Here is an 11,881-nt window from a genome sequence, read left to right on the forward strand (position 1 = left end):
TTCTACAGCCTGAAAAAATCACAATGCTAATCACAAAGCCTGCTAAAAGCATTATTGTTTTGGAATAGATTATGGTCATGTCTGCTGCTTGCTTCGTCAGCATTTCAGTTTCCGCACTTGCTCTCCTAATGGATGTGAAAAACTTCACAAATTTTTCTCACAAAAGAGATGTTAGTACTTTTGTACCATTTGTCATACTGAGTGCATTGCATTAACCACATATGATGTCAACCTGACACTAGCTCGTTTGAAAGCTGTCAGAGGAATCTGTGGGCCTGTATAATTACATAACGTATTACAAACGTGTTGTTATGCACCTTATTGTGTACTCAGTATATTTTCAAGCATTTTTTGTAGATTCCACTTAAACTGATCAATAGAATTATTTTAAGTGCTTAGACACATTTTGTAGACTGCAGTGTCCATGTGTATTACATACAAGTTTATTTATAATGCATTGCTCTGGCCTCTGTTTAAAAACTGCCAGGATTAGATTTCAAATGCCACTCTATATTTTTACCCGCTCTTTACACCTTGAGTGCATGGTGAAGTGACAAAGTTGAAAAGATGAAAAGAATTTACTCTGCCAACTAAATCAAAATTAGTCCTTAATTACATTAACTAAAACCTCACGAAGACGGTTAACGTGAACTCTTAACCTAAATCAGAAGTTTAACTATGCAAACAAATCATATTCCAAATGTAATATTCCCATTCCCACAACCTTGAACCAGCCTCAAAAACAGTACAATATAACATCTCTATAGAACAAAAATCTAATATGAACCACACACACACAAAAAAAAGAAACAGCCAGCAAAACTAATAACTTACAGCATAACATTTTAATAACCGTCTGGACAAAACGTGCATTTCAATGGTTGCTTGGTGGCTCGTCATTTGTAATGTTTTCAATGGCCCCTAGGAAATAAAGAAGAATATTAACAATACCACCAGCTATTTGTGAGCATATTGTCAGTCCTGTATACGTTTTAACATAAGTGTAATTCAAATTATTTTACCTTTGCAAGGTAATGTGCACCAAGTTCATCGACACGTCTTCTATCTCTCTCCACCAGATACCAGTGATCGGGAAGCCCGTACGATCCTCTTTTTTCCTAAATACAAGAAGAAGTGGAATTAAATGCTGTAGACTTTCTATAAGAGACCGTACCAAAGATCAGACCATGTCAAGCTGACACAAAGGTTATATCTATTGAAGCACTCCATTAAAGAATACTCAGTGACTGACAGTGACAAAATATAGCTCATCATCATTCATAACTCACCTTTCCACCGTTTGTGGAACTTCTGGATTTGAGCAGTTTGCGATGCCAGGGAATCATCAGACAAACTGTCATAATAGCAAAGCCGGGCAATATCATCATACCACATGATTGTGCTGAAATTTGACTGGCTTAGGTTAAAAAAAAACACAGCAGAAATTATTGCAGAGGACACGATTTTTTTATTTTTTTCAAAATTGTCTTCTACATGGGCCAAAATGTCTGCCCTTATGACGGTCACAAAAAACAACTTCCGAGATGTGTAATACCATTCACTTTCCGCATCTGAAAACCTCGGCTGTAATACTGCAGCGCCGCATTGTGGCTCTTAGTGTGGTATTTATGCTGCCAAACCTATTATAGTATTAACATACTTAAGGACACTTTGTTAATCATGTTCGTGCGTAGCATGAGATGACATTTTAATTTAATCATTTTTGAATGATATAGCATTATGATAAAACTCGTTATAATGAATTGTGAGGAGCACAGCCATGTCAGCCTGTCCACTCTTCATGCAATAGAGCCACTTAAATTCAGTACAAGAACGAGTATTAGAAAGCTGTGTGAATTTTTTGTATGTAATATTGTGGTCAAATATATTGTAAGTGTCATTAACAGTCACTAATTGTCATCGAGTTTTCTCGATAGCAAGGAGTCATTTTTGGCAACGACAAATTAGCAGAGTGGAAGAGTGGGGACGCTCCTCGCTTTATCGAGAGACTCTTCGCGAGTCATGAGCTGTAGCCAATCAGAGACGCCTGCTGGTGTCACTGAGAAACAACATCGACTGCGGAAAGTTGGTCAGTGGAGAGACAGCCAGCACCAACACACGGCTTCTAACAGCGAGAAACATACGAAGTAAGACCTCGCTACAGAAGCTGGCAAAGGATCATGAAGGAGGACAAGGAAAACACGCGTCCCCAGAAAAAGAAAGTGGAAATAAAATGTGATGAAAATGAAAAGCCAAATAAAGAGAAGAAGGAGGGCTTTGACAAAGGTAACGTTAGTTAGTTAGCAGGCTAGCTGGCTACATTCCTGCTACAAATAGATTATAAACAGCGTAGCTAGCCGCTTTCATTTGAAATACTATAAATTATTGTCAGCAGCTGTATTTTACTAACACTTTTACATTATTATTCTCTTTTTTGATTTAAACGTTGCAGTTGAATATAACTGAACAGACTAGGTTAGCAACCCCCATGTCAAAGTTAACAATCACTGCTGGGATTTGGCACTTTGTTAGCAAAATAATAAAGAAGAATCACTAGAAACTTTGACGCATGGGGGGTTTTGGGGATACAGCCACAAACAATAATTTATAGTTTTTTTAAATGTCAGATCTTATTATTTATTCACATTAATGTTATTATCACCAGCAATCATAGTTAATAAACTTTGCGTTGTATATATAGTACATCCACATTAACAACTATTACGCGCCTCAATCACGTAAACTATAAATATCTCATGTGTCATATTGGTATTACAATGTAATAAAACACATAAAGTGTGTGCAAGTAATTCCAGTATTCATTTTTGTTTCTTTTTACACTATTGGATTTGTTTAGATTGTGATCCGACGTCTCCCTCCAAGTCTAACTAAAGAAGATTTAGTGGGAACAGCTGCAGCCTCTTCCCGAGCTGGATTACCTGGAGTCTTTTTTCTCTAGCGATACTAGGTTTGTAGATGAATTCTTAGAAAAGGAAACAGAAGACTGAACATAATGAAAGATATTTGATTGGCTGATGAGAGATTTTGTTTATTTGCAGTCTTTTTCCCTCATCTGTTTGCAAGAGCGTATCTGAATTTCAAAAATCAAGATGACGTAATTCTCTTCAGAGATCGGTTTGATGGCTATGTCTTCATTGATAATCGAGGTTTGACTTTTTTTTCTAGCTAATCAGTGAATTTTTAGGAGTTCAGAATTATTGTGCCCCAAGCCCTAGCCCTTTCAAAAAAAATGTCAAATAGAGTCGTCAGACTGAGATTTCTGGTGAATTTCGTCTCTAAACAGTGAGGACTGTTTTATCTTCTTTTTTTCCAAATTCGGTCAGAATATCCAGCAATTGTTGAGTTTGCACCATTCCAGAAAACCGCTAAGAAAAGGAGCAAGAAGAAGGATGCCAAAAGTGGAACAATTGAAGACGGTGAAATATATGTGTGTGTGGTTTTGAACATTTGATTGTTATTGCTGCAAACAATACTTTTATTATTTGTTTACCTTTAACTTATTAGATGCTGATTACAAAAATTTTTTGGAGTTCTACAATGGTGACGAGGAAAAATTTCCTTCCAACCCTGAGACTTTACTTGGGAAATAGAGGCCAAGACTAAGGAACTTAGTGGTGTGTTTCAACACAACATCTCTATAAACAAAACGATTTTAAAAGTTTGCATTTAAAAGAATTATCTGAAATGTTCTTTACCCAGGTAAAAAAACCACACCTCTGTTGGACTTTCCTTAAGAATAAACAGGTAAAGTGAGGGTGCAATATTTACTGACGTCTTAATTGCATACTTCATTAGCCTGACATCGGTTCATATAGTTTCCCATATATAATACGCCATACTGTATGTGTAGTGTGTTCTGCTCTCTCAAGCCTGTCCTCCTCAGAGGATTAGAGAAGAGAAGAAAGAAGAGAGGAGACAGGAGAGAACTAGAACGTAAACGCACGCCTGCGAGATGAGAGAAAGACGTAAGTGGAGAGAGGAGGACAGGAGAAAAAGAAAAGAAGGCAGAGAAATTTAAAAAAGGAGAAAAGGCATCTGATAAGGATAAGGACCAACCTAAAGATGAACAGCCAAAATTAAGGTACATAACTATCTAAAATATTATTGACTACATAAATCCATTATTGAGTTGCATTACTAAATGTTTTTGAATGTTTTTTGAAATAATTTATGCTAACCAAGACTGCATTTATTTGATCAATAATACAAAACGATAATATTGTAAAAGATTTTACAGTTTAAGCTAACTGTTTTCTATTATAATATATTTTAAAATGTAGATTATTCCTGTGATGGTAAAGCTGAATTTTCTGCATCATACTCCAGTCTTCAGTGTCACATGGTCCTTCAGAAATCATTCTAATATGCAGATTTTTTGTTATTATCAGTGTTGAAAACAGTTGTGCTGCCTCAAATTTTTGTGTAAACCATGATATGTATTTTTTTCTCGGGATCTTTGAAGAATAGAAACTTCAAAGAACAGTATTTTGAATACGAAAACCTTTGTAACATACAGTAAATGTCCTTACGGTCACTTTTTGATCAATAAAATGCATCCTTTTTAAATCTTACTGATCCCACTTTTGAATGATAATGTTCAAACCTGGTTTTTTGTCTTTCAGCTCTTGAAAAAAACAGAGAAAGCAGATGATGGTGAGACTGAGAAGCCAAAGGACAAGGCCAAGGAAACAAGACAGAGAGAAACTAAAGGAAGATCGACCTCCTGGAGGAGGAGACACAAAGAAGCGGCAGAATGGTGAACACAGAGAGGAGAAAGGGGGAAAAGTATGTTGGTTACACTCAATAGATTTTTTCCCAGCCTTACTCAACACATATTTTACTTTTTCAGGTCTTCTCCTCTACTTTCATCTCATGATGTTAATATGCTGTTGGTATTCAGGTCAGAGGATAGTGGGCATAAAAATTACAGAGATCGTGATGTGGACCGAGAGCGAGACCGTGACAGAGAGAGAGAGCGAAGACAGAAGAAAAAGAACGAACGTATATCAGACGGCATGGATGAAGAAGGGAGGAAAAGGGAACGTCAGGGATAGAGAAAACACCTACAGAAAGAGAGACGAAGCGGGGGAAGAAGGACAAGGAGCGTGTTTGGGAGAAAAGAAAGAATGAAAACAGAGATGGAGAGTCCTCCGTTAATGCTCATCCTGAAAAGCCATCAAAGGGAACAGCAGAAAAAGAAGACAATGCCAAAAAAGACCGTCTGAGAATAAGGTACACGACCGGTCCTTACGTTTGGAAGAATTACGATTTTTTTTCACATGTTTTCGAAAGAAGTATTATGCTCCCCAAGGCTGCATTTATTTGATCAAAAATACAGTGAAAAAAAGTAGTTATGTTAAAGATTATTACAATTTAAGCATTTTTTTCTGATTTTAATATGTGACCCTGGACCACAAAACCAGTCTTAAGTCGCTGGGGTATATTTTTAGCAATAGCCCAAAATACATTGTATTTAAAAATTATTGATTTTTCTTTTATGCCAAAAATTATTAGGATATTAAGTAAAGATCATGCACAAGATATTTTGTAAAAGTCCTACTGTAAATATATTAAAACTTAATTTTTGATTTAGTAATATGCATTGCTAAGAACTTAATTTGGACAACTTTAAGGTGATTTTCTCAATATTAAAATTTTTTTGCAACCCCCTCATATTCCAGATTTTCAAATTGTTGTATCTCGGCCAAATATTGTCTGATCCTAACAAACCATACATCAAAGAAAAGCTTGTTTATTGCAGCTTTCAGACAAGCCTCTACCAACCCACACGTTTATATTATATATATATATATATATATATAGTATATATATATCTATAATATATATATATATATCTATTATATATATGTATGATGATTATATATGATGTATAAATCTCAATTTTGAAAAATTGACTCTTGTGACTGGTTTTGTTGTCCATGGTCACATATATTTAAAATATAATTTATTTCTGTGACGGCAAAGCTGAATCATTACTCCAGACTTCAGTGTCACATGATCCTTCAGAAATCATTCTAATATGCTGATTTGCTGCTCAAGGTAATACATAATATTAAGAAATATGTCTTAATACAATGTTGATAACATATGTGCTGCTTATTTAAACAACTGCCTTTCAAAACGTTAGGGTTTTTATTTGAAATAAATGCTGTTCTTTTGGTTGTTCTGTTTATCAAAGAATCCTGATTGTTTTCACAAAAGCAAACATTTATAATAATGAGAACCATTATTATTAACTGAGCACCAGTAATAATTTATAATAAAGCACCAAAACAGTATATTAGAATGATTTCTGTAGGACCATGTGACACTGAAGACTGGAGTAATGGGCTTTGCCCATCACAGGAATAAATTAGATTTTAAAATATATTAAGATTATAGTAATATTCCTCAATATTACTGCTTTTTACTAAATTTTTTATTAAAAAAATGCAGCCTTGATGAGCATTAGAAGACTTCTTATAAAACATTAAAAACTTTTGTATGTGTATAACTTGTATTTCACATATTGCTTATAGTTTTTACTTCTCTTTCTTAGGATCGGCCTGCAATTCAGCTGTACCAGCCCGGGGCGAGGAGCCGTAACCGGGCGGAGGGGAGGAACAGGAGGAGATGGACAGGCAGCGGAGAAGAGGGCTGAGCGGGAGTCCAAGAACACTCAAGAGAAAGCTGCTGACGGTCGAACAGCTCTGTGCTGGCATGGGGGACATGATGTCTTGAGAGGAGGGGCTCTGTTCTAATCAGGACAAACACCTCAAAAACATGGTGCTGGCCATCAAAATATCCCCGCCCCCCGCCTCTCTGTCAGTTACATGAGAACAATACCTGTTGCCCTCCAGTGCCTGAATGAGCCCCCCAAAGTTTGTTCATGAGCAAGCCAAGTCCTAACCGACGGTTTAGATTTGAGAAACAGGGGCTTAATCACGAGAGAAGCCAAAGCAATTGGACCACAATAATTAAAAAGTGACCTTACTTTTGGTACACAGCCAAACATGTTTTACTTCACACGCTTTTTCTGTTTCATAGTTTAACAAAGGTCTGATCCAGCTTGCTCACCATTTCTCACTACTGCTCTCCGTTTAGAAAGATCTTTCACGCCTTACCCAGATCCACTGCATTTCACTTCAGACAATCAGTTAATAAATGTGTGTTCTTTGAGCATGGATGTGGATTTGCAGCCGTTTTTAATAGCCTGCTGATTTACAATGTTTTCTGTTCTGATTAGGGATTGGTCAGGTGGAAAAAGAGCCATGCTTTTATAATGCTGATGCCTTGATCCCTGGCAGTTCTTTTTTCAGTTCTTTTTTTGCAAGTCAGCTTAAATTATATGCAAAAACAGATGTGGCCTTTTAAGTTTTGGAATTGAAGCATAAAGAAGCATCAGAAGCATCAGAAAAATGCAACTTCTTGTTAGCTTTGTTTGAAAACTGTGCTGCCATCCCAATTGTATGTTCCATTCTAACTCAATCCACAACTGAAAACACAGCTCATTTTCTTTTTATAGTTGCAGCTTTGTCAAAACGTGAAGAGAATTACAAAAAACAATAAAATGAACAACCTATGTGTTATTTCTGGTATTTAGTTTTATTTGTCTATTACATTTCTTGGTCAAAAATTGAATTGTTAAATTTAATTCCATGCCCTTTATGGGTTCCTTTTATTTATAAAATGTGATTTTAAAGGAAATTTCTTTGAAATGTTCAAGATATCTTAAAAGTGTTGTAATTGTGTTCTCCTTACAATAAATTTACCTTTTTTATATTTAAGCTTTTAAATATAGCTAAGACTTTAAAGGTGATCGTTTTTAAAATGATTTTAGTTAATTTAGCCATTAAAAGCCTTGTGCTTGATGTCATTTTATGAGGAAGATAATTAAATGCTGATATTCACATAGTAAGATTCAATAATTGGTTGTTAGCTTTACCAAAATAAATAAATATATAAAATAACAATACAAACAACAAAGGAATAAAATAAGATAATATATTAATTGTCCGAAAAGGATGTCATTTATCCCAATTTTCTTAATTATGTAATTGTACAAAAAAATTAAAAGTGCCTTAGGAGGGCTTATTTATGATGTTAACATGGTTGACGCATAAACTGAGACAATGTTTTTGTCTATTAAAAACTGAACATACAAAAACTCTCTTTTATTTTCATATATTATTTCTGTTAAATTAGTAACAATATATGTACATGCACAATAAAACTATACCTGCAGTAACATATCAAAACGCAAAATTGCATGCAAAATCTAACTTTCAAAAAGCGAGATATACCCAGGAGCTTGTGATCCGTGGAGCCACTGGGTGTCGCTGTGACGGGAAGGAGCGGCTCGGTTCGTGACCTCGGATATACAGCGCTGCATTATCCATGGTTCCTTCTCTTCGACTACGCGCCATAGTGGTGAACGGATAGCGATCTCCGAAATGGTAAGTGAAAATCTTAAAACAATCCTTAAACAAGCCAGCAGTCGTTCCGCTGTACATCGCTTCATTTTTGTATATCAGTGGAAGTTCTCATGTGATGGGATTTAATATTTGAGCGATTAATGTGAGTAATGAAACCATAGCTCGTATTTCCCCGGTGAAGCGTCGCGGGATGATGAACTCCAGCCATCGCAGACTGACTGACGGCGTGCTTCTAACTTTTTGTATTTCAGGCGTCGCATAAGACCTTCAGATTCAAAACGCTTCCTCGCCAAGAAGCAGAAGCAGAACAGGCCGATCCCACAGTGGATTAGGATGAAAACTGGCAACAAGATCAGGTATGTTTGACATGGAAAGTGCCGCTGTAATGAACTCTGCGAAGTTAAACCGCAGCGACAGTCCTTAAAGTGATAGTAGTCCCTTTTTCTGCTTCTATAGTTCATAGTAGCCAACCAAAGCAGGACGCAATTACAGTGCTAAATTTTGTGGGAGTACTGTCATTATCCTGCTTGAGAGCATCCTTCTGCTTTGGAGTCATGAGTACTGTCATCTCTCATATTACCTGTGAATGCTCTGTGGTGGAGACACATTTCATTGGATCAGAATTGTGCATTTTTTAAATTGAGGATGTGCACATTAAGCTGGTTTGCTGCTATAGTGTTAATGCATTAAAGTGATGTATGTGGTGTTTATTACACTTCTTTTTGTTGTGACATTAAGCTGACATATGCTTGATAGGGTTTGTATTGTTTCAAACCCTCTTACTCTTAGTTTTCTTGGCTGCTCTGTTTGTATTTGTTGCGAAGTGCAGTTTACAACATAGCCTTAAAGAGTGTAGTGTAATTGATTTTAATGGGTGGTTTGCCTCTGTGATGCTTTATCTTGGCAAATCTCTTTGCAGATACACTCCAAGAGGAGACACTGGAGAAGGACCAAGCTGGGCTTGTAAAACACAGGGTTTACTTCAGCTTCCGCTCTGTCTGTTCCCCTGCCCAGGACCACCAACTCATCCAGAGCTGGAGAGAAGCCATGCTATCAGGAACAGCAGTCTCTCTTTTGTACAGATATTCGGGTTATGTCCTTGCTGAACATAAAAGATTTGTCATCGAAGCAGAAGTATTTGTATCCTCCTCCTTTGTGAAAATGTCAAAGTTGATATTTTCCAGGTGGCTGGATATGCAACAGTTTGTTGTGCACCAAAAACAGAGCTACTAATAAACACTTTTTTATTGGCTTCCACTGAGCTTTTATGCTCCTCGTGAAGGATAAACTTAAGTTTTTATTATCTGATCTAGACATATGTATTAGTGTTTTCTTCAGTTCCTTAAGTCTTAAGATTTAAATGAAAAGTCATTAATTTTGAGCAGAAAGTCCTAAATTCATAGTTCTAAGAAGCGTGACTGCAAAAAATAAATTCTTCAGTATTTTGTTTTTTTTCCCATACAAATATCTAAACATCAAATTTTTTCGTGAGTATAAAAATTATTTTCCATATTTATTTTTTTTTGCTCTTTGCTGATCCCATTTGCCACATGTTTGGTCTTGTTTTTAATAATGTTTTTTTTTTTTTTTTTTAGAAAATGTTTGCTTTTACAAGTAAATGTTGAATTTAAGAATCTTCAGACGTTTACACTGGAAAAAGAACACTTCTTTTGAAAAGTGGAAGTTACTTCCATATTGTAATGGTTGGACGCAGAAACTTTAAGCCTGAAGTTATTTTTGTAAAACCAATTAAAATGTAATTGAAAACGTTTTTTATTTATATACAGTTGGTAAGGAAAAGAATCACATTTTGTTGCTTTGCAGCCTGAAATGAAGATGGACACAGTTTTTGTTTATCCCAGCTGTATTTTAACATCCATGTGAAAGATACAACCACCAACAAGAGAGAAATTTTTTAGTTTTATTTTAAAGAAAACAATCACTGAGTTGGAAATAGGATCACCTCCTTTTGCTTAATTTACAACCTTTAGTCCGGTTAGTGGTATGTCTCACTACTACTTTAGTTTAAGCGTGATTATTCTTTTCTATCTGTCTATAACCACTGTGTGTGTGTGTATATATAGTAATGAAACATTGGTAATAAGTTCCTTGCAGCTCAGTTAATTGAAAAGATTAAAATTCATCAAATAATACACAGCACTGTTATCAAGTTAAGAGGTGCCACATCATTAACCATACAAATTTTGTTAAAGGAGCAAATTTTAATTGTATAACAATGACCTGAAAAACATGATTTTGGCAAAGTCTCAGATATTTTCAAGCAGACCAGCGTTGTATAACAGCCTCTTGAATGATGAGAATCGCTGGCGTGTGTGATTCCTCCTGAACCCTCCACCTCGACTCTATCTTCTTGAGTATGGTCTTCACTGGCTGGCTTGACTCGCACTGTTATTCACATTTAAGTGCCCTACAGAGTGTTCATCATCCCAAGCTCCCAGAAGCTCCTTCATTTCTCTAGGTGAATTGTCTTTGAGATACTGCCACGCTCTTTTCCCACTGTACTCCAAAGACCATCTATTAGCACTGAATGCACCGACCAAAGCCTTCACAACCATGTATTGGTTTATGCATGGCAGCCACATGAAGAGGGTGTCAGACCTCCCACTCCCTCTCAAGTTCACATTCCACCGACACAGCCGCTCTTTCTCTGCATGCCTGAGAAGCTGAATCAGCGTCTCGTCCTTTTCCATTTTTGGCCACCAGTGGAGAGCCGTGAAACCACTGATAAAGTCTTTTCTGCTCAATAAAACTGGGATCTTCAGCGAGAAATTCCAGCATGGGTGTCATAATTTCCAATCCACAGCAGAAAGCATCCACGCGTGCTCCATAGGATTCCAAAGCCCAGAAGGCCACCGCTGTTCAAAGTGTCCTCCTATGCTTTCTGACGATTCGTTGTTTGGATGATAAAATGCTTGAAAATCCAGATTTATTATTCAGAAACAGCTCTTTCCAATACTTCTTTCGCATAGAGGGGGTGAGGGAGCCCTTCTCCAGCGCATCAGCTGTTTGTCTGCGGGAGGCGCTGCTGCCCCGCTCCTCCAGCTGTTTGTGAATCTGGATCTTCTTCGAGGAGGCGATGAACGCAGGAGACACGGGTCGAGCCCCATGTCTTGACAGTCGCTCCTCAAGATTCGAGCGGAACTGGCTCGCTATCCTGCTTTTAGGGGAATCTGAGGTTCTTACATTATTGCCTGAAGCCTCACCGTCCCGCTGAATCCTCTGAGGGCAGAGCTGCTTCTCCCACAGGTTCATCTTTACAGTGTTCCTCAGAGTGATGAGCCCGCTGCTGTCCCCTCATACATACTGGCGGATCCACGGGAATTTAGGCTATTTACGTTAATTAGATAAGATCGCGATTGAAAAGGCTTGCATAGCCATAGAAAACCATCTTCCTTTAGTCACTT

At 36.9% G+C, this 11,881-nt stretch overlaps 1 long non-coding RNA gene, 1 other non-coding gene and 2 pseudogenes across 2 annotated transcripts; 3 read left to right on the forward strand and 1 right to left on the reverse strand.

Moving 5' to 3' along the window:
- Positions 1 to 2,135: 2,135 nt before the first annotated feature.
- Positions 2,136 to 6,782, forward strand: LOC122134665 (annotated as a pseudogene).
- Positions 6,783 to 8,419: 1,637 nt separating this feature from the next.
- LOC122147461 lies at positions 8,420 to 8,812 on the forward strand. Its single transcript, XR_006161641.1, has 2 exons — positions 8,420 to 8,477; positions 8,708 to 8,812. It is a non-coding gene; the product is annotated as an uncharacterized LOC122147461 (long non-coding RNA).
- A 116-nt stretch (positions 8,813 to 8,928) lies between these two features.
- LOC122147605 lies at positions 8,929 to 9,066 on the forward strand. The gene has a single exon (XR_006161695.1). It is a non-coding gene; the product is annotated as a small nucleolar RNA SNORA69 (small nucleolar RNA).
- A 1,774-nt stretch (positions 9,067 to 10,840) lies between these two features.
- LOC122147534 lies at positions 10,841 to 11,729 on the reverse strand (annotated as a pseudogene).
- Between the last annotated feature and the right edge of the window lie 152 nt (positions 11,730 to 11,881).

Source organism: Cyprinus carpio, chromosome A14 (genome assembly GCF_018340385.1).
Source record: "Cyprinus carpio isolate SPL01 chromosome A14, ASM1834038v1, whole genome shotgun sequence".
Classification (NCBI taxonomy): domain Eukaryota; kingdom Metazoa; phylum Chordata; class Actinopteri; order Cypriniformes; family Cyprinidae; genus Cyprinus; species Cyprinus carpio.